Source organism: Orcinus orca, chromosome 14 (genome assembly GCF_937001465.1).
Source record: "Orcinus orca chromosome 14, mOrcOrc1.1, whole genome shotgun sequence".
Classification (NCBI taxonomy): Eukaryota; Metazoa; Chordata; class Mammalia; order Artiodactyla; family Delphinidae; genus Orcinus; species Orcinus orca.
The window spans coordinates 80,545,805-80,568,804 of record NC_064572.1 but is presented as its reverse complement, the minus strand read 5'-3'; the positions used below and the strand labels follow the sequence as shown (position 1 = coordinate 80,568,804).

At 48.0% G+C, this 23,000-nt stretch overlaps 1 long non-coding RNA gene across 1 annotated transcript; it reads left to right on the top strand.

Annotated features, from left to right (window-relative positions):
- The first annotated feature begins 3,734 nt into the window (after nucleotides 1-3,734).
- LOC117199907 (uncharacterized) lies at nucleotides 3,735-21,389 on the top strand. The gene is made up of 4 exons (XR_004481276.2): nucleotides 3,735-4,796; nucleotides 7,759-7,843; nucleotides 8,868-8,979; nucleotides 18,319-21,389. It is a non-coding gene; the product is annotated as an uncharacterized LOC117199907 (long non-coding RNA).
- The last annotated feature ends 1,611 nt before the right edge of the window (nucleotides 21,390-23,000 follow it).

Genomic DNA, 23,000 nt, shown 5'->3' with positions numbered 1-23,000 from the left:
GGATTTGAATGATGCTTGTTTGGCAGGAAGTAAATCTGATCTCTCCCAGCGAAAGAGCACCTTTGGACCGTCACACTCTGTATTCCTCTGCAGGGCTGGGACACTGTGGTCAGGGGGCAGGGTGGCCCTCCTTACGGTCTTGTTGGCTGGACCTTATTTTCCATCACTCCGGTGTTCTCGCGTGCATTAAGATTTTCATGGATGAGATGGTAGGCACACATTCTGGTCCAAGCTTCTCCCTGAACACAAAGGCCATCAGAGGACAGATCACGTTGGTGCTGCCTGAGTTCACCTGGACCCATCACTGAGCGTGACTTCTGTTTGCTTCCCTAAATCTGGAGTTAAAGTTATCTCTAAAGGTCAGATTGCTGAAGGCTTGAAATGACAGAGCCCCTTATCCCATAAATCAACAAGCGACTCTCCCATGTACACAGATCCAGAAAAAAAAAAAAAAGCAAACCTACATATGCAATAAATGTATGTATACAGGTAATAAAAATGCTTGGATCTGGTCTCAGCTTTTTCCTTGTCTTCTAAATGAGGTTTAAAGCAAATCAAGCACTAAGCCCTTATTTTTCTGACCTGAAAGCAGGTGAGTTTAGTCAAGTGCAGGATATATGACATGAAGGGGACCCCTGGGAAAGGAAGCCGGGGCGTGTGTAGCTGCTCTGGGGAAGCTGAGCCTTTGGCAGCTCCCCAGAGTGAAAGCCGGGGCGGGTGCGAGGGAGAAGGCGAGGATGTAAGTGGTTATCCCTTGAAAGGTACACATTGTTGGCCTGACCTGATTTACATGGCACCTGTAGACCCAAAGAGAACCTGAGAAGGGGCCCCTGGGCAGCGGCCAGGCGGGGATTTGTGGTTGCCTGTGTGTGTGCACACGCACCATTGTAGATGAGGTTTTTAGAGCTTTTCAGAAAAATAAAAACATTTCGAATTCCTCTGGTCGCCCCACGACATAGGGCCTCCTGGTTATTTAAGATCTCATGGGACCCAAGCACACCTTAGGAGAGTTCAGATCCGTTCCACATCTACAGAGGAGCACACTGGCTATTAAGAAGGAAAGAGGTGGGAGGGCAGAGGTGGTGTCAGAATCTCTTCACAGAACTGGTGGAGGGTCTGCAATCGGTGTGGAAGGTGGTTTGACGATTTAGGGAGTTGGTCTGGGGCTGCTTTTCCATTGCAAGCGTTCTGCTTTTATGTAAATCAAATGGTTTGGTTGTTGATGTTGCTGCATTTCAGGGCTTGGAGATTGGACAGGGGGCATTGAAAGGTCCCTAACCCCCCTCCCCCCACTGCCCACCTCTTCTGAGAGGTCTAATTAGCCTGAGCAGTTTCATTTCTCAGGCCTTCTCCCCAGAAGTCCCTCAGACCAAGTTTCTAACCACTCCTGACCACCCCTGCTCCCCAGCCACAGCAGGCAGCGAGGAGCACAGAGCATCCTTTCTTGCCCCTGAAGAAGTCGTGCATGACTCCAGCTGGTGCGGGGCCCCGCTCCACGGGATGAACACGGGGCAGTGTCTGTCCTGCACAGCAGAAACGTTGTCAGAGTTTGTGCAAAGGGAGGCTCTGGTGGAGTGTTTCACTTAGCTCCCATGAGGCAGAACCAAGGGTCACGGTGCATTCTAGAAATGTGTGGCCACACCCTGTTTCCAGGGGAGGAGAGGCTATTTGGGTAGAGTTGACATTGGGTGAGGAGAATGGGGGATGGTACCTGCAGAGATGGCCCTTTAAGACTGTCCCAAAGGACATTTGTGAAGTTGCTTTGTCAGGGGACAACTTCTGAGATGACGTAGATGTTCATTCTAGCACTCTCCACCAAGCCAGCCAGTCATGAACTATGTGCTGTGGGCCCAGCACTGCACCAGGGATGGAGGGTGTATTAGCCATTATTCATTGTTGAATAGTCCTATAGTTCCCTCTTGCTGCTGTAAGAAGTTACCACAAACTTGGTGGCTTAACACAAGCAGAATTTATTCTGCCACCATTCGAGACCCAAATCAAGATATCAACAGGGATGTGCTCCTCCTAAAGGCTCCAGGGGAGAATGTGTCTTTGCTTCCTCCAGCTTCTGGCAGCTCCAGGCATTCCTTGGCTTGTGGCTGCATCACTGCCATCTCTGTCTCTGTCTTCGCATGGCTTCTCCTCTTCTCCTTATGATCGCTACTCCTTTGTGCGTCTCAGATAAGGACACTTGTCACTGGATCTAGGGACCACCTTCATGGTCCAGGTTGATCACATCTTGAAAGTCTTAATTTAATGATATCTGCAAAGACTTTGTTTCCCAAAAAGTTCACATTCACAGGTTCCAGGGGTTAGGACATGGACATATTTGGGGGTTGGGGGGGGCACTATTCAACCTGTTACGGAGGAGGCGGGTGGGATATTTGAGACTTGGTGGCCTCTCAAATAATTTTACAATCAGGTTGGTGGATCTGGGGGCTCCCATTTTATCCGAGGGCCTTCTGGTGTCCTGACTGGCCAGAGCAGTAAACCCGTTCCCTGCCTGACCCTGGCGAGAAGGGGACTCAGCGGGGGTGGGTCTTCCTAGCATCTCCTTTCATGTTCGCACCGCTCTCCCGAGACAGGTGCAGGGAGTTGAGGCAATGTAGTCACAGTTCCACAGCTGCCACGTGGGAGACTGGGATCCAAACCCGAGCTGGCCTGTTTCTAGATTTGGGAGACTTTCCTCAATACGCATACTTCCGGCAACTGCGCAGCAGTTAGTCCCTCCCTGGTGGATGAGCTTTGCATGAGGTGGTGACCCATACTTGACCTTCTTGGAGGATAGAACAGGCTGAGGAGGAATGCACATGACCCAGGTCAGAGGAGACCTTGAGGGTCATTCTCTGGTGGACAACGAAGTCAACAGTGAGAAAATCTGTCCATGTGAAGGGGAGTTTTTAAGGAAAGAATGGTTACCTGGGCTGACTGGGGTAGATCTCAGCCCAGGTCTCTGTGGAATAGGCCTCCTGGAGATGGAAGAGATTGGGGTCTGGGGGAGGGTGTCAGGCATGGGAACTGAGGGGTGAGGGTGGCGTGACGCACCCTGGGTGGTGGCTGGCCACAGCGAGGTTGCTCTTTCTCCCTCTTCTTTGAGTCTGTGCTCGTCTTAGTCTGCTTGGGCAGCCATAAAAAATACCACAGACTGAGGAGCTTAAACAACAGACATCCACTTCTCACAGCTCTGGAGGCTTGAAGTCCAGGACATGGCTTCAGGCATTTGGTTTGGGGAAGAGCTCTCTCCTTGGCTTGCAGATGGCCACCTTCCCACTGTGTCCTTACATAGCCTCTCCTCAATGCCTGTGGGGACAGAGACAGGACAGGGAGGGAGCGAGGACTCTGCTCCTCTTGGTTTAAGGCCACCAATCCTATTGGATTAGGGCCTCACCCTTATAACATCACTCATCTTTAATTACATCCCTAAAGGCCCTATCTCCAAATGCAGTCACATTAGGGAACAGAGACTTCCACGTGAGTTGAGGAGGGACACAATTCAGTCCATAGCTGTCCTTTTCCCTCTCTTCCTCCTCTCCTTTCCTTCCTGGTCTCATGTCCAGCCCTCAGACCTTGTCCCCCCGGGATACAGGCTGCATTTTTCCACAGACCTCAGCCAGGGGCTGTAGACACGACACCTGTCTCTCCAAGCCAGTGGGGTAGCTTCTGAGTAGCCATGGGCTTCAAAGCCAGGGCTGGCATCTCCTGCCCACCCTCACTGGATGGACCGCAGGGAGCCCTCTCGGCCTTCACGTGGGGGTGAGAGGGGGGCAGAGTGAGGCAGGCCGCCCAGCCCAGTGGAGTTCAGGAGCTGGGCTTGAAACCCAGCTCAGCCCTCACCAGCCAGATGGCCCTGGGCAAGCCATTTAGTCCCTTGAGCCTCAGGTTTCTCATCTATAATGTAGGGGCAGTTATCATCTCTGGCCCCACCCCCCCCAACACAGCTGTTGTCCAGTAACTTTGGGAAAAGCCCTGGAAAGAGGCAAAACAGAAACAGGTCTAAAGGGCAACTGCGAGCGTGATTGTAAATAAAAGCCTTAAGGTCTCGGTCACGAAGAAGATACCTCTGCCCAGACCCCCAAGTTCACAGGGGAGCTTCGGGCATGACGGAATGAGTCTTGGGTCCCGTGGGGGGGTGACCCTCTGCTGCGGACAAAGCGGTGTGGATTCTCTGGTTCTTTCTGGCTGCTCGAGGCACATGCTTCCAGAGAAAGAGAGACCCAGTTCTCCCAGGGCACAGGGGAACGTCATTTCTCTGGAGAAAAAGGCATACTTGCTATGTGTCCTCTGATGTCAGGATACCCCCCAGGATGAGGGTGGCCCGGCAGTCCTGGCCCCTGCACTTGTCAGATAAACACAGATAAATATCCTGTCCTTTGCCACATCCGGGGTTCTGAAAGAAAATACCATCAAAAAGAAAGGAGAAAAAGCGATTTTCTTTCCAGGTAACGAATCTGTGTTTTGTTTTTGTTTTTGTTTTTTTTTAAACTGAGTTATCTAGAAAGAGGGTGGGCTACTTGGTTGATCTTTCAAAACAACAGAAATGTGGTCCCAGAAGGAGTTGTTAAGTTGGACCTAAGGCAGAGCTACCCACGGCTGTCTCTATGTGGCCAGGAAAGTTGTAGGAGGGGCAGAGTGTGCAAAGATGCTGAAAGTGGCCCATTTTTAACTGAGACACTCTCTCTTCTTACAGTATTTGGGATTTTATTGCCTAGAAATGGGTGGGCCAGCCTTTCCTGATAGAGACCACCCTCAGTTTACTGTGACCTTCTCTTGGCCTTCTCCTTGCTGTGTGACCTTGGGTAAGATGATAAACACTTCTGAGCCTCCATTGCCTCATCTTCAAAATGCAGGCAAAGAAATGGACAAGGGTACCTACCTTCCAGGCTTATTGTAAGGCTGAGGCGTGATGAGATTGCCTAGAGTCTCAATGCCTCAGCAAATCCCTGTGGAGCACACAGGGGTGGGAAAACAGGAGCCATATCACAGGAGCCTCACTGAGACTTCAGCTTATCAGCTCTTTTTCCTTCTGGAGGTTAGGGAGATTCCTCATGAGAAATCACCTGAAAACCAAGAGGGGAGTACAGAGGGCTGCACCCACCTGAATTCCTGAACCATTAACTCAGGGTCACCTCTGATTCCCAGAAAACACCTCTTACGCGTTGAATGGTTTCCATCAGCTGAGGGCATAGCATCCCAGGCTGTAGGTGGCCAAGTGCTTGGAATTCACCTCATCCTAGCCCCTCCTTTCACAGGCCCGGAGAAGGGGGAGCTGGCAGCTGGCCCAGCGACATACCGAGGAGTTAGTCAAAGAGCTGGGACAGGAACCCAAGTCTCCCGGCTTCTAGTATCAAGATAGTGCCTAACAAACGAGTCCTCTCTTTTCTTTCCTTCTCTTGACATGTTGAAATTCTGCCTCAGTCCTGATTAGCACGGGACAGAAGAGACCTCAGATGGTGCCGGCAAGCTGGGCTGTGTTTGGCCCATGTTGTGTTTCAGTTTTTTTGGACTTGGTTCTCAGTGTTAAAATTCAGAAGATTTCACATAAACATGCATCTCTCAAGCTCCCCCTGGAAATTCAGGTGTTGGTGACACTGGCATCACGTGGCCACAGTGGCCAGAGCAGATTAGCCTTTGTTCCCTCGTGACCAGGCACATGAGCTCCACCTGTCAGCCCCTACCTGGCCAGCCTCACTTCTCAATGCACCTGCCTGGGCTCGGTGGGCCTGAGCCTGTGGCACCTGAGTAGAACTTGCTTACCTAGGAAGGGTCTGTCTTCCCAGCCCGTCAGACAGCACTTCTGAACAACAGGTGGTTCCTGTTTTTCTGCCACTTTGTTTTCTCAACCAGTTAACCTGGCTTCAGGTAAAAGAGAAAGCAATAAGGCATCCCATTCCATAAGGAAGTTATTTTTCTAACGTCCCATTTGAAAACTGTGAACTTTCCAGAAGAAACTCTTGTTTTCTTTCCACGTTGACCTAGTTGCAAAGGAAAATCTCATTTTCTTAAAGAGCCTCGATCTTGCTGGTGTGGTGTGTGGACAGACCGGTCAGCCTTTCCATTAGGAACACTTTCCTGGGCTTTAAAAACCCAGCCATAAAGATGTGTTTTGGACCGAAATTGGTCCTCCCCCAGTGGAACCTGGGAATCTTTATTTCAAGGACTCTTTCAAAACATCTTTCACTCTTGAAGTGCAAATGTGTGTGGTTTGCGGCATCCTCAACCACGATTGGGGTTTGGGATTTTGCTGCATGACGTTTTTCCAACATTTAATTTTAAAGCCATCATCTTCTCTATTTATTTCCGTGGTTAAAATTGTTTTTTTCTTTTTCTATTGGGAGAGGATTGCATGAAAGGGGACTTTGTCCATCATTCCCAGTTGGGGTACACACGGGCATGGGGCCTTGGTAGCGTCCCTAGCGTGGATGTCTCTTAAGTGTGTTAATTTATATCACCCGACAAGAGTCAGTGGACGTGATTCAATTACGAGTTAAGAAGAGGTTGCCTTCCCAGTACTGCTTTGCTTATTATTCTTGTTTTGATCCTTGCCTGCCCTTTGCAGGTATTTTTGATGATCTTGTTGGCTTTAATGATCAGGAGATAGAGTTCCAGGCTTGAGATGATTGTTCTGGGGGGAAATTTTGAAAATCTACTCTGTATCACTTAGTCATTTGTATTTTTCAAGAAGTACTTGCCGTGTGAAGTATGAAGAGGTGGCCTACAGAAAATGGCCCAATACGTGTCCATTTGCTCCATTCATGCCAAGCTACTCAAGTCTTCTCCTCTTCCTCACTCCCTAACTTGGTCAAGACCGTTCATCAGCCTCCCAAACCGGAGACTCTGGCCTTGACTCCTCCCTCTTGTCCTCTCCCACGTCCAGTAGCCACCACTTCCTGTCCATTGTCCTGTCCTGGCTCTGTCCCTCTCATTCCCATCTCCATAACCATGGCCTTCCCTCTGTCCTCCCATCTCTTTGCCTCCTGACTAGCCCGGCTGTCTCCGTCTCTCCCTGGCCAGGCCACCCTCCACCCTCTACCAGTTTTAGTCCTAAAAAATGTCACGTCTCATCCCATTCCATTCTCTTGCTTAAAAAAACTTTTGTTGGCCCCTGCCGTCTCAGGATAAAATCCAAACTCTGCAGCATGACGTACTAACCAACTTTCCAGGCTTGTCATTCACCACTCCCCGCTGAGACCTTATGTTCCCGTCACTCTGAACCCATCATTCCATGGACAACCTCTCCACTAATCAACGTTCTGTTCTCTATATCTAGAATGGCTTTCCCCAGACGCCTTTCTTTGGCAAACTGTTTCAAGGCCCAGGTCAAACATCACAGCCCTTGGAAGTCTTTCCTGGTCTCTTGCACGTGGAGTTAGAATTTTATTCAAAGCTCAGCAATGGTGTTTGTCATGAACTGTGGTTTCTCTTTCTTTGGGTCTTATCTTCCCCTAGACTATGAATACTTTGAAGATATTATTCCAGATATTATTTGAAGATATTATTCCAGATTCCTTGGGTAGGAAGGCTGATAAATGGCTGGCTCACTTTTGGGAACAGATCATCTAAAACCTGAAATCCTGATCTGAACAGATACCTCCTAGGGAGTATCAAACCTCAGGGACAAAGGCAGAGACACACTGGTCCCTTCATTATCACCTTCATCATCACCCTTGTCCTTTGGGAGTGTCTCTGAGGTCAGCAAATAGACACTGTGCAAGTCTGCAAGCCCAAGTGTGATTGAGAGTTTTCTGTCTGTTTGTCCAGGACACAGGTTTATACACGAATGCCCCAGCGTGACTCCTGCGTGTGGCTGAAGTCTCCCTGGGGGACACCTGTCAGGAGAGCCAAGGTAATTACCTCCTTCCTGGAAGGATGTGGATGGGTTCATCCGTCTGGTATGTTTAGGTACAGTCTTCCCTGGAGGTGGGGTCCTGAACTAGGACTCCTCCCAGATCTAGTACACTTTGGAGGCAGGTGGGCTGGAAAGAACAGTGGCTGAAGAGTGTGCCTCACTGGGGTTCCAGTGCCAGCTCTGACACTGAGGGAGGTGTTTGCTGCTTCTCTCTCCAGCATCATTCCTTCTTTCGACCCTTCCCAATTACCAGCAATCTCTGTTTTGCTGATCTGAGTGGTTTGGGGGAATGGATTCCCCTGCTGGCTCCAGGGATGGAGCCGTGAGAAGGCCAGTCCAATCAGAGGACCTTTGCTGGGCATCCAGGGCAAGGAGACTTTGTTTTTCCCCTGAATATGCCTGAGCAATTCTGTAATCCTGGGGGCTTGTTAGAAATGCAAATTCTTAGGTCCTACCCCAGACCTACTGAGTCAGAATCTCTGAGCCCGAGCCCAGGAAACAAGCCCTCCAGGTAATTCTGATGAGCACTCCAGTTTGAGAAGCACTTCTCTCAATTTATAGATGATTAAACATATATATATATATACAGGCACAAAAAGCAAGGCAATTTGCCCATAGTCACACAGCTAGTGAGGAGCTAAGCCAGGTCTAAAAGTCAGCTGTGCTTCCACCCACGCCATTTAAAGGCATCTCTTTTTGTTTGTCTATTTGTTTTTGTTTTTTTTAAACTTTTTATTTTATACTGGAGTATAGTGGATTAACAATGTTGTGTTAGTTTCAGGTATGCAGCAAAGTGATTCAGTTATACATGAACAGGTATCTATTCTTAAAGAAAAAAAGAAGAGGCATCTCTGTGTTTTCGTTAAACTGTAAAACCATCAGAAATCACTTCTCGCCTTTGAAGGTCCTCCCCTACCCGGTCTTTTTCTCCAGGGATGAAGATAAATTTCACTTGCTCTGAGGTTATGTGGAGTGAAGCCTCACTATTACTCACTATTACATGTTTATGTCCCTATCACAGACTTGATCAATGTCGGCTGCCCTCAGGAGACCTTGGAGTCAGCGAGGACCACGTCCTGCCTGAAGAGACAGGTCCACCTTTGGCCCAAGCCCCAGGGCATGCTGGGAGAAAGGTGGGTGCCACCCTTTCTGGGGTCAAGGTCCTGGTCTCTTGGCTGGCTCCTCCCAAGTTGATCTGGGCTCCCAGCTTTGGTTCGCCACCCAAGGCTCTGCTCCATGTGTATGTGAGGGTAGGTGGGGCTGGAGGGGTACGGCTGGGTCCTGGCCAGAGTCGTGGCTCCAGTCTGGAAGTCCAGGCATACCTAAGTCGTCTCTCGTGGCTCCCCAATGCCATATTAGGCTGCCCCCTCTGAAGGGTGGAATCTCTGACTCATCCACCCCCTCCCCCCACACCCTCACACTCCTGCCAGTTTTGGCCAAGATTAGAATTCACTCAAATCTGTGGGTTCTAAGGTTTCTGCGCTATTTCAGTTTGGCAAATGACTCCTTGTTTCAAGTTAGAAAAAGAAGTCCTTTCCCGAAAGAGGCTTGGGAAGGCTTTTCTTGGTGACCCAATGGTTTGGGCAACTGAAAAGGTGATGATTTCAGTGCATGTTAAACAGAAAGAAGCTGACTCTGTTTCTCAAATACATCTGGGGTTAACAGATGAGAAGCAATGAGACTTTCTCATCAGAATGACAATCTAATCTACCCTCCCGGAAAGTCCTGTAGATTTTCAGCCCTGTGCTAGGTCCTCTCTGGGCATTTTATTAAGCCACACCCCAGTCCCAACAGGTAGGCAAACTTTCCCATTTTAGAGATGAGAAAACTGAGGTTCCAAGTCAAGTCCAAAGCCTGAGGCCATACAGCTGAGAGGTGGCATCGGGACAGGAGCTCTGGTCTCACCTGTGGTTTTGCCACACTGATGGTCCTGATTCTTGGGAAGAGGCAGGGGTCTCGCTCTGCTACCCCAAGATGACCAGCTGTGCAGTCTCTATGCCTCTGCCTTTGGATTTGAAAGGTGAATCAGATAGGGCTTTGGGGATGTGGGCAACAGAACAGGCAACTGAAAATGAGGGACAGAATCAGGGGAAAGTAGACCAGCCAGGGCCGAAGGATTGGAACGCGGCTGCTCTGAGAGTCTTGGCAGAAGCAGATGGAAGGTCTCTCTGTGGTGGTGCCACTGGAACAAGGCCACCAACCATTTCCTGCTTTTTGTCCCTCTGCTCATGATTCAGATTCCAAGGAAAACCTGCGTAGCGGGCTCTGTCGGGCTCAGGTGCCATCTCTTGTCTTGGGGAGAGCGGGGCATCTTGAATGAGGGTCTCATCAGACAGCTTGCAAGTTTCCAAAAGGAAATCAGGATGCCGTTACTGAGAGAGAAAGTGAGGAGAGTGGGCGTTGGATTGGGTGCCAGAAAGCCAGAAACACAACACTGGGTGTTGATGGGGAGCCCAGACAGCCCCTGGTCCTCTGGCTGTGGGATGAGTCTTTTTTCCTCCTCTCATTAACACCTCTGAGGCCTGGATGCGTTTTTAAGTCTGGTAGACCTGAAGACATTTTTGGGTCCAGGCTGACCCGTCATCCTGAAATGTGGCTTCGAGAGATGGCCCGGTTGTGATAATGGGGCTGGGAGATGCCAGCCTCACGCAGCTCAGGCCCCTCCTTCAGAGCACAGCCCCCTACCGGCTAAGCAATGCCCAAGGGGTGTGCGGTAGGGGGCGGGTCATGCATGCCAACTATGAGAACTCCCTGTTGTTCTGCAAACTTTGAAGCTCTGGGGCAAAAAGGGCCAGGAGATAATGAGTGGGGGCTGAACAAAACTACTCCTCTGCCTGCCTGCCAAGAAATGCTCCTGGAATAGAGAGAGAGGAAGACAGTCCAAGGGGTCTTAGAGATGACCGACGCCAACCCTTTTGACTCTAAGAGGGAGACTGAGGCTGGAGAGGGGAAGGCAGCGGCGCAGGTGGTACCACTGATGACTCAGGTTCCAGCCTCTGCTCTGGCCATGCCCCTCCCATTCAGTCTCCCAGCCACCACGGATCAAGCACCAGCTGTGGGCTGCTCGGTGGGCACACTGGGTCCCATGAACCTACTCTTTACCCCCAGGGAGTTTATAGCCAAGAGGGAGGAACCAAGGAAATGAAAAACCACAACAAGAAGCTGGAGCTGAAGGGTTTTACCTCAGGGACTCAGGGGGGCACCTTTTTGGCCTCTGTTGACCCCCAAAGCTTGTACCTTTGTCATGAGAAACCTTGGCGGCTCTTGTCCAGAAGCTCAGTTTCCTTCCTCTATGCCTGTTCTACCTTCATCGTGGTCTTCTAAGTCCTAGCTCGAAGGCCTGCCCACACCTCTCCCTCGGGGGAGACGCCTTTTCTGCATCCCAGTCCCGGGAGCCCTCTCTCTGCAGATCCCAAGTGAAGTGCCCAGGGCCCGCTTGTTGGGTTGGCTCTTCAGTAGGGCCACCTGCATACAGTGAGGATAAATGATGAATTGCACCCTCTCTCGGCTGGACCCCCGGTGTTTGCCCACCCGCTTGCCCTTTCTAGGCTCACTCCCAAATAGCACTTGCCCAGAAATGCTTTATACACTTGCTGAATAAACATCTTGGTTCCAATCTGGGGCCACAAAAGCATCAAAAGTGAAAATTATGCTTCACTGAAGTGGAATTTGGCAAGCATGCAGTGGCCATGGCCTCATGGTAGGTTTCAACTAGAAGTTCAAGCTCCAGCTCTCCCACTTAAAGGCCATGTGACATTGGGCCAGCTTCTGAACTTCACTAAGCCTTAGTTTACTGATCTGTAAAATGGACAGAATTCTGATGCCTATCTCACTGGAAGTAGGTGAGAATCAAATCAAAGAGTATAAATATAAAAGTGCTAGGTAAACCTCAAAGTACTGAGCAAATACTAGGTATCATGGTTACATGGCCCCTTGATATGGTCCATTTGAGAAAACATAGGATAATTCAAATCTTAGTGCCTGGGCCTAATCTTTATGATAAAAAGGAAAAAGAAAAAGAAAGAAATTTAGTAACCTGTGGTGCTTGGCTGTTTTCTCTTAAAAATGAAGTTAAAATCCAACAAGAAAGGCCTGGGAAACTAGAACTGATTAGATAATTCTCCGAGGGCGTCCCCAATCCTTTTCCAGGAGGGCAGGCGAACATTATCACAGGCTCAAACAAAACATGTGTTGACTTTTCAGAGTGGGTATTCCCCCACCCACAGAAAAACCTGGCCCGGAGGGGTGGCCTGGCAGATATTATCTTCAGGGAGTGCCTGGTACAAAGGAAAGAAGTGGGGACATGATGGCAACCAGAACAACAGAGGCAGCCACGGGGAGGAGGCCAGGCTGGGAAATGCCGGGAACTTTGCCTTTCTTTAAAGAAACTCACTCGTTCCAGGAGCAGGATGGGGCATTGAAAACATTGTTCTTATCTGATTCTTATCCAGAGAACGATGTGGTAACGCTTTCCAGTATGTGACAGGGGAATGCCACAAGGAACGGGGTTACTCCAGTTGCCCCTGGCCTCAGGATGGGGAGACCGAGGGCTCAGTGCTGTGAAGAAGTCGTAAGCTGAGCTGTCCCCAGAGACAGAGGTGTTGACACAGAGGCTGTAAGGCCCCAGGGAAGAGGAGGGGGTGATGCAGAGAGAATCCGCATTAAATGGGATGAAGATGGGATAGAGGGTCGTTTCAACTCGGGTTCTTCGGTTTTTCCCAGCTTTGAGATTTGGGGTTAAAATCCTAACAGGCACCTTCTAAAGATGAAATCCGGCAGAATGCATGGTCCTCTGCACTGCAGATCCACCAGTGAAAAGACATGGATCTCCACTGGGTCCTCAATCCCTCCCATACAGGCCCTGCACAAATAATTGTTAGTTGGATAATCACTAAATGATCAGAGTCTGGTGGTTAAGTGTGTTGGACTGCTTGGATTCAACCATGGCCCTATTTCCTGCTACCTGTGTGACCTTAGCAAATTATTTAACCTCTCTGTGCCTTGCAGCCCTCGTTGGTGAAGTGGGGCTATGAGTACACTCGGCCTCGTAGGTGGTTGTGGAGTTCAAACGGGATGATACGTGCAAACTGCTTAGCACAGTGCCTGGCACATAGTAAGAGCCCAAGGGGGTTAGCACGGAGGTCGTTAGGACACAGCATGGGGAGGACGCTACTTCCCACCCCCATGAACTTGGGTGGGGCCGTAGCACTTGCTCTGGCCAATAAAATACGTGTAAAGTGATGTGTGGGACTTGCGGGTGAGAACTCTTTACTACATTCCCTTCCCCTCCCACAGCCACTGTGGAAGCACATGCTGAGATGGACCCCTGGGTCCCCCAGTGACTACAATGAGCAGAGCCCCCTGCCTCCCTGCACCAGACAGTGAGGGGAGCCAGAAATGAACTTCTGGGTGGTTAAGCCTCTCAGATATGTGGTATGTTTGTTATTGCATCATAGCCTAAATTCTCCTAATACAATCCCTTATTTCAGTTTTAGGATGCAGGTACCCATGGAGAATTCTCCTCACACACTTTATTTTCTGGAAAGAAGCAGCATGATAGGATGGCCAGAGCTCAAGCTCTTGTGTGGTAGACCTGGGTTTGAATCCTGCCCGGTTGCTGTCTAGCTCTCTCTTTTCAGGCAGGTTCTTTAACTCCTCAGAGCCTCAGTGCCCACATATAACCAGCCCTGCTGTGTTGGGTTGTAGGGGCTCCAGGTGCTGGAGGAGTGCGTGGCACAGGCCGGCAAGCCTCCCGTGTTTAGCACTGATGGGCTGTGGCCAGGGCTGCTCATGAGAGCTTCTAGTGTGGCCGCACATCACCTCCTCCTGGGCTAGTGAGACACATTAGATAATTCTCCGAGGGCGTCCCCAATCCTTTTCCAGGAGGGCAGGCGAACATTATCACAGGGCTCAAACCAAACATATGTTGACTTTTCAGAGTGGGTATTCCTGGCCATCTGAGCTGGGCTGACATCTTCACTTTGCCCCTGTGGAACCACTCTCCACTCTCCCCACCTTCTCTGCCCCAGAGGCTGACACATATAGACACACAAGCAGGCCCCTGGCCTCCACTGGGTTTGGGATATTTATTCCTTCCATATCTTCCCCCGCTACCTCCTGTGAAGCCACCTCAGGCTGGCATTGCCACTTGACTCCAGGGCCCTGCTTCTCTCAACCTGGCCTCACCATACAAGTTTCCCTGGGGGTATGGTAACTATCCCTGAAGGTAGTAAGGGCTGTCCTGTTGCCCTGTTTCCGCACTGTGGGCTTCCTCTCACTCCACTTTCTAGAATGATCCTATCTTCAGTGTGCCACCCAGTTCCTGCCAAGGCCCTGACGATGTCTCAGTCCTCAGTCCTCTCTCCCTCTCTCACCTCCTGTGATCTCTCTTGACGGTCTTGCTTCCCCTGGACAGAGCCTTCTCTTCTCATAGCAGACTGGCTTAGCCCCTTCTCTATACCTCATCTTTCCAGTTCTGTCACAGGCATGCTCTTTAAAGGCAGAACCTCTCAGGCCTTTCTTGGGCACCTGCCCAGACTGGACTGGAGGACTCTCCTCTCGCTGCACATGTGGAGCGTGTATAAAAATACAGATGCCTGGGTTCTACCCAGACCTATTGCATCCAGATCCCTGGATGGGGCCTGGGATTTGGATAAGCAGACAAGGGTTGAAAAGCAACAGAGGATGAGAATTCCCTGGTGGCCTAGTGGTTAGGATTCTGGGCTTTCACTGCCACAGCCTGGGTTCAATCCCTGCTGGGGGAACTGAGATCCCACAAGCTGCGTGGTGCGGTCAAAAAAAAAAAAAAAAGTGGGCTTTCCTGGTGGCGCAGTGGTAGAGAGTCCGCCTGCCGATGCAGGGAACACGGGTTCGTGCCCCAGTCCGGGAAGATCCCACGTGCCGCGGAGCGGCTGGGCCCGTGAGCCATGGCCGCTGAGCCTGCGCGTCCGGAGCCTGTGCTCCGGGGAGGCCACAACAGTGAGAGGCCCGCGTACCGCAAAAGAACAAAAAAAAAGCAACAGAGGAGATGGTGGGTAACTGTGATACACCGAGGCCCTGTTAATTATATTATGATTGTGCCAGAAGCTTGATTATGCGTACTCATTCCACGCGCCTGGTGTGTGAGTGTACGTAGGGGCAGGCTGGCTAGTCTGCTCGATGTCCCACAGAAAGGCTCTGCCCACTGCTCCCCCTGAGCCTTCATTCCTGCTACTCTCCTGTAAGAACAGCAGAGAAATACCCTTCCTTCTGCTCATGGAAATTCCCCCATCTTTCAAGGCCCACCAGCTTCGGCCGGCCATTGCTTGCAGCACACAGTGAGGGAGAAGGTCCCCTTTGATATTTACTGTGGGTTCATGCCCAGTTGTATTGATACATGAATGATCTCATGCTGTATATTCATTTGGAGAATGGGAACTCAGTTTTAAACTTTCTTTTTCCTCCTTCTCCTCTGCACTGTTTATTGACTGCCTCATCTATGCCAGCGACCATAGGTGCTTTTTTTTTTTTTTTGCGGTATGCGGGCCTCTCACTGTTGTGGCCTCTCCCGTTGCAGAGCACAGGCTCTGGACGCGCAGGCTCAGCGGCCACGGCTCACGGGCCCAGCCGCTCCGCGACGTGTGGGATCTTCCCAGACCGGGGCACGAACCCGTGTCCCCTGCATCGGCAGGCGGACTCTCAACCACTGCGCCACCAGGGAAGCCCCATAGGTGCTTTTTCTATATGTCAGGTCATTAATCATTGCAACCATCCCATGAAGTAAACATTATTATCACCATTTGACAGATAAAGAAGCCAAGGTTCTGGGTGGGTGGGTGGACAGGTTGGGGGTAAATGACTCGTCAAATAACTCGTCCAAGTGTCAGAATTGGGTTTTCATCCCAGGTCTGTCTGGCTCCAAGTCATTTGCTATAAATCAGACCAAGCTCTTTGGTCTCAGGACTGCTTTACATTCTTAAAAATTATTGAAGATTCCAAAAAAAACTTTGTTAACCTGGGCTATATCTATCCATCTACCATATTAGAAAATAAAACCAGAAAAAACACAAGTATTTACTTCACATAAATCAACAATAATAATCCCATTATATATTATACGTATAACTTTTTCAATGAAAATTAACGATATTTTCCAAAGGAAATAAGAGCGAAAAGTGGCGTTATTTTACATTTTGCAAAACTATTGCCTGCCTTAATGGAAGACATCTGGATTCTTGTACTGGCTTGTGCAGTCAGTCTATTGTGATACAAATCATGTAGTCCCTGGGAAACTCCACTGTTCACTTTGGAGACAATGAGAGTGAAAAGGGCAGACAATTTTTGGTCTCGTTACGGAAATCATTTTGAACGCATGTAACCCCGAGAAGGTTGTGGGGACCCCTGGGGATGCCTGGGCAGTACTTTGAGAATCACAGCTCTAAGCTGATAAGCTCTGCCTGCTCTTTGCATTCTCACCATTTCTGGGTACTCATCTATCTACAGCACGGTCTGGACTTCACGCATACCCAACCATCACTGGGTAACGTGAAGGTAGGAAGAGGATGACTAGGCAGTCTGCATCCATCCTTTACCAGCAGAAAAGGGCACCCATTGAGTTTGGCTCTGACCCTGGGCTCCTGGAGAGAGGCTGCTATGGTCCAGTGAGCGGCCCAGGTTCTCCAGGCTGTACAGGGCACACGGGAGGTACGGTGTGTTCTTGACCAGGTTTCCTGAGAGTTTGCAAGCTCAGCTTGGTGATGAGCCTGTGACCTGAATGAATCACCACCGTTTATTTTCAAGGGAAAAAAGAGAAAAAGATACAAATGTCTCTAGCACAGTGGGGATCAAAATACATTCCTGTCGGTTTTAGAGGGAGGGAGGGATAGGTGGGGTCCAGGGGATTTTTAGGGCAGTAAAATTATTCTGTATGATTCTATGATGGTGGATACGGGTCATTATACATTTGCCAAAACCCATAAGGTGTACAACACCAAGAGTGAGTCCTAACGTGAACTATGATTTTAGTTAATAATAATGTATCAATATCAGTGCATCAGTTTTAACAAATGAACTACGCTAATGCAAGACGTTCATAATATGTGGGAATGAGGAGAGAGTGAGAGGTTATATGGGAACTCTCTGTACTTTCCGATCACTTTTCTGTAACCGTAAAACTGCTCTTAACAAAATAAATCAAAACAAAACATCCCTGCCAGTCTGGGTCTTAGCAGAGGGTCTTTGTGGTTTGGGGGCTGGAATGGCCCAGAGGAAAGCCCTGAACTGCTGTCTTGACTGTGCCACCACCCTGGGAAACTGTACCCACTCACACATCATGACCCCAGACGAGACGTTCTCTTGGGATCTTTCTCCCATCGTCTGCGTCTGTAGCTCCCAAAAGTCTACGGTAGCATCAGCTAGGATTTGGAAGGTATAATTCTGGTGGTGAGACTAGTAATTAGAGGATTGTTTAAAGACTCCTGGGGTTGTTTAATTACTTGAGAACTGTCAGCCCATCATCACTGGGGTAATAGCCCCACTGAAGCACAATGAAGCCAGAACACTGTGCATCTGTGGCTGGGGAATCTCCTGTACTGTGATCTGGGAGGGAGCCCCAGCTCTTCTGCCCAGGCTGCTTGGGACTCGAGCCAGGAATTCGACAGGAAGATGTTTGGTGACTTGGGGAGGAATCAGAAGATGTGGCTGGCTGAGGTGTACGCACTGTGAGTTGATCACCAGCTCAGGCAGCCATGCTTTGGCTTACTATAAGAAACACCCCTCCTCCCCGCCGCTTAGTCTTCTTTTAAACAAGCCGAGTTGGGAGAACGGAACCTGTGTGGCCATCCTTGGGGGTGTGTGGACCATAGGGTTGGGATGGAGAAGGCAAGGGAGGCACCTAGGGCGCCAGTTTTTAGGAGGTACAGTAAGTGCAGACTTGGCACCCGAGAGCCTTTTGCATCCCAGGCGCCTGGCTCTCAGCTCCCTAGGCCCTGTCCTAGGTGTGCCTTACCTCGATAGCTGGTTGAATCTTCAGAAGCATTACCGGTCCTCGCCACACCTGAGTCCTATGCACTATAAATAGCTCTCAGTGTGGGCTCCCCAACTTCTTTCTCCAGTGTGCATCTCCTTCCCCAGCTCCTTCAGGGCTGGCGGTCCCAGGAAATGAGCTAGACTCTGGAAGGTTTGTTCCACAGTCCAATGAACACACAGGCTCTCAGATAAAAATATGCTTGGGAGACAATAAGTGGTTGTTTTGAGATTGAAAGCGGAGACCCTAGTGACAAGGCATGGGGGAGGCTTTCCTGAGACTTTCTACTTTCAGGGTGAGGAGTGATGGGGGGGGATTGTTTGTGAGGACAGGTATGGAGGTGACCCCTCAAGGAATTTGTTTGGGGCTTTTTTTTTTTTTGGTTCTCTATTTGCTCAAACTTAATTAGTAATATTATAACTTTCCATTTAATCATTGACCTAAATGAGTTGTATTTTTATCTCAGCAGGAGTCTGGCTGGGGCTGAAAGAAGCAGCTGTGGCAGCTGAGTGAGAGGCAAAACTCTTACTAGAATATTTGGGCTGGCAAGTGACACCACTTCTGCTCCAAGATAAGATGGAGACTCTTCCAAGCTATGTTTTAAAATCATAAAAAACAGAGTCTCCTGCTGGAGATAAGAAGTGTGTTGGTTTGGGGCATCTGGGAGCTGTGAAAGGGGAGGGTTATCCCAGCATTACTGAGATTATTGCTGAAACCAAGATTATAAGTAATTAAGGTTTTGAAAGTTTTCTCCAGGTACACAATAGACTTACTCAGTATCTTGGATTCTTGAGCTGGGGTCAGGTTAACTATTAAAAGAGGAAAAAAAAAGTATTTCTAACAAACCTGAAGTTTATTTAAAGCCTACGCCATTCCTGTTGCTTTAGCAGATCTCGCTTTAAGCTGTAGCTCTTTTCCTGGCTCTCAGGACATCTAATGTTGATTCACTTGCATGCCTAGATTCATGGTGTTTAAACTCATTGCCAAGTTCAATTAGCCTCATTTTTACCTTCACCACACTGTCCCCTGGGATCCAACAGACTCACAGCCCTGGAGAAATGAGGACCAACAATCATTGCATTTCTTCTCCAACTTTAACTCCCTTTGCTAGAACCAAATGCTGGGCTTGCACGGGACACTCTTGCTCTCAGAAGGAACAGATTGCATTTTTCATTGCAGAAGCACATGAGCCCTAACTTTCATGTGCCTAGAATGTTCTTTTATAGGCATCCTTTTTCAGTATCTTTGATCTGCAGGATGTAATCACATTTTCCTTGAAGATATAAATCATCTAGAAAAACACAGAAGAGGAGAAAATTCCCTTAAATAACTTCTCAAACTGAATTAAAAACATAAGTTAATTATTTTGAATTACTTCATAATTCTCCCGTCTGTATCTCCTGTTCTCATCTTGTCTTAGCATCATCTGTGCTGGCCACCCTGGGTCTTAGACGAGACACTTCATTCACAAAGGGAAACTTTTAATTTGCTTAAATTGGCATGGAACGACTTTCGCAGGATCAGAGGATTTAACTTTGTTTCTTAAATGTCCGTGTTTAATCTTTAAATGTTTTTTATTTTTTAATGCCCACTGATAAATGGATAAAGAAATTGTGATACATATCTACATAACAGAATGTTATTCAGCCTTAAAAAGAAAACGGAAATTTCGCCATTTGTGACAACACAGATGAATCTGAAGGAGGTTATGCTAAGTGAAATAAGCCAGCCACAGAAAGACAAATGCTGCCCGACCTCAGTCATGTGTGGGATCTAAAATAGTCCAACACTTAGAAGCACTGAGTAGAGTGGTGGCTGCCAGGAGCCGGGGGTGGAGGAAACGGGGAGATGTTGGTCAAAGGGTATAAACTTTCAGTTACGCAAGATGAGCAAGTGCTGAAAATCTAACATACAGCATGCTGACCGTAGTGAACAATACTTTATTGTATATTTGTGTTTGCTAACACGGTAGATCTTAAGTGTTCTCACTACACACACACACACACACACACACACACACGTAATTATATGAGGTCACGGGTATGCTGATTAGCTTGACTGTGGTGATCATTTCACGATGCATACACAAATCCTACATCAAGTTGTACATCTTAAATATATACAACGTTCATTTGTCTATTATACCTCACAATCACCAAAGCTAAAATTTTTTTTAAAAAAAACAAGAAATTAAAACAAAACAAGGGCTTCCCTGGTGGCGCAGTGGTTGAGAGTCCGCCTGCCGATGCAGGGGACACGGGTTCGTGCCCCGGTCCGGGAAGATCCCACATGCCGCGGAGCGGCTGGGCCCGTGAGCCATGGCCGCTGAGCCTGCGCGTCCGGAGCCTGTGCTCCGCAACGGGAGAGGCCACAACAGTGAGAGGCCCGTGTACCGCAAAAACAAAACAAAACAAGAAATTTTAGCAAGCATTTAACCAAAACTGTGCCATAGTGTTCAGGACTTTGTGTTGCAGACACCAGAAACCTGCTCAAGAAATAGAGAGACACTATGCAAAAGATAGAGGGGTAACTCTCAGGGCGGAAGTGGGCCCCAGGGCCAGTCAGCTCCAGGGTCTCAGGAGCAGGTACTGGGCCCCTCCGGGCAATTGCAGAAGCTTCTCCGCCCTGGATGACCTGTGCTGCCCATACCTTGGGGGTAGCATCTTTGGGGCTTGGTGCAAAAAAAAAGGAGGATGTTTCCAGTCTGTAGAGTTAAAAAAAAATATCCAAGAGAAGGGCTCAATTTTGCTGAACTTGGGTCATGTGCTCACGTCCACCAGCCACAGCACTCTTACAGGGGAGACATTCCAGGTTCCAAAAAGGAGCCTTGAACTTGGGTCATGTGCTCACGTACACCAGAGGACTGTCTGATTGTCCCTCAGAGGAGTTGCAGAGCTGCACCAGGAGATACACTTGCCCCACCACACAGGGTGACTTCATACCCTACACGCCAAAATGCTCCCCCACAGCCATTCTTTCTATGAGGAAAAAATGAGCAAAGAGTAAAAGACAGTGTTGCCGTGACCAACCGGAACCTTTGATTAACCAGAAATCGGTTTTTCATTCAACTTTAGGGGAAAATAGAAGAAAGTCTTGGGGGCTTACTTCACAATCTCACTCTTAGGGTATGTTCCAGGGGGCTCTCATTCTTCCAGGTATCTTTTGCATGCTTTTTAAATTGTGATAAAATCCACATAACCTAAAATTTACCATTTTAAGTGTACAGTTCAATAGCATTAGGTACATTCACAACGTTGTGTAATGATCACCACAGAGTCCGTTTCACCATCCTAAACAGAAACTCTGTGCCCATTAAATAATAACCTCCCCTGCCCCCTGCCCCAGCCCCTGGTAACCTCTAGTCTACTTTCTGTCTCTATGAATTTGCCTATTCTAGATACCTCATAGAGGTGGAATCATGTAATATTTGTACTTTTGTGTCTGACTCTTTCACTTAGCATAACGTTTTCAAGGTTGGTTCACCCATGTTGTTGCATGTGTCAGAATTTTATTCCTTTTAATGGCTGAATTTTATATATATATATATAGGTTATATATATTATATATAGGTTATATATATATATATACACCTATATAAATAACCTATATATAAATATATATATATATATAAATAACCTATATATATATATACCTATATAAATAACCTATATATATATTATATATATATAGGTTATTTATATTATATATAATATATATATATATTCCATTCATCTGCTGATGGACATTGGGTTATTTCCACATTTTCGCTATTGGGAATAATGCAACTATGAACATTAGCGTACATTAAATGTCTTTTGGCAGTGCTGAAAAAGTATTTACTTTCATTAAAATGATGCTTCAGTGTCTTCAATTACAACAACAAAAAACTGTTTCCCATCAAAATGGAGGCTCTGTGGGCTCATGGAGAAAGGACGGGCTCCGGAATCCCACAGACTCGTCTTTAATGCTGGGTTTATGATTTCCTAGTCTGTGACACAGAGCAAATTATTTCATCTCTCTGAGCCTTTTTTTTCCCCCTCATCCAACAAATGATGGACAAAAATGTCTGAAATGGACATTTCTGGGTTGCTTTGAGAATTTAATGCTTCCCCAAATCACTCAGTAACCACAAGAGTGCCTGGTAGCACTTTTGAAAAACACAGATTCCTGAGCCCCACCCCAAAACTACTGACTTCGAATCCCTCGGAGTGAGGTCAGGATGTCTGCATCTTGACCAAAATCTTCAGACGAGGTTGATGAAGCCAGATTTAAAACTCATCCCTGAAATCAAACCTGTGAAGCCAAGCCCTACCTCAGGACTTGATACAAAGGAGGAGTTTAATAAATGCAAGTCTTCCCTTTTCCCCCTTTCACTTCTGTATACTGTACCTATGAATACAGAACGATTGCATTTTAAGGGACATCTGCAACAATGACCATTCCACTTAACAACAACAGAAATTCTAATGATGGGTTGTTTTCTAGTTTGAATGACTAACCAGTCACCTCTGACTATAAGTGATGTTGGCAGTTCAGGCTGTAAAGCCATTCCCTTTATTCATTTATATCTTTGTTGATGCATTTGGGTACCATTGCACTGTGTGCAATTCAAATTGGCTAATGAGGGTGCTGGGGTGAAGGGAAGCTGGAGGAATGTACCAAGTCATGTTATGTGGAAGAGAGGACTCCTTAGAGATAGTCATGCAAACCCGAGGCTCCAATGCAGAGAGAGAACCCATGAATTTCTATCAAACAAGCCAGACTGATGTTATTATTTATTTATTTGGGGGTGCCCTTCAAATTATAAAAGGAGTGGACAGAGGGAATGTAGTAGACGTAATCTGTTCCAGGTTCCAAAAAAGCATATTTGTGTCTTATGAAATTTTACAAGAAAAATGTAATTCAAATTGGCTTAGAGATGAGAGCTGTCAAAGAGATTGAAAGCTGAATTATGAACCAAGACTAATGAGAGCCTGCAATGTGTACCAAGTTAGGGATGGAGTCCAAGAGAATCACTGCAAGGTCTTACAGGGGCGGTAAACAGCCTATTAATTAAGGTAGCAGATGGTAGTAACTTGGGAGATATTTCACATTCCAAGGACAGAAAAAGGAATGAAAGCGTGAGATCTGTATTGGGGAGTTAGAAATCCC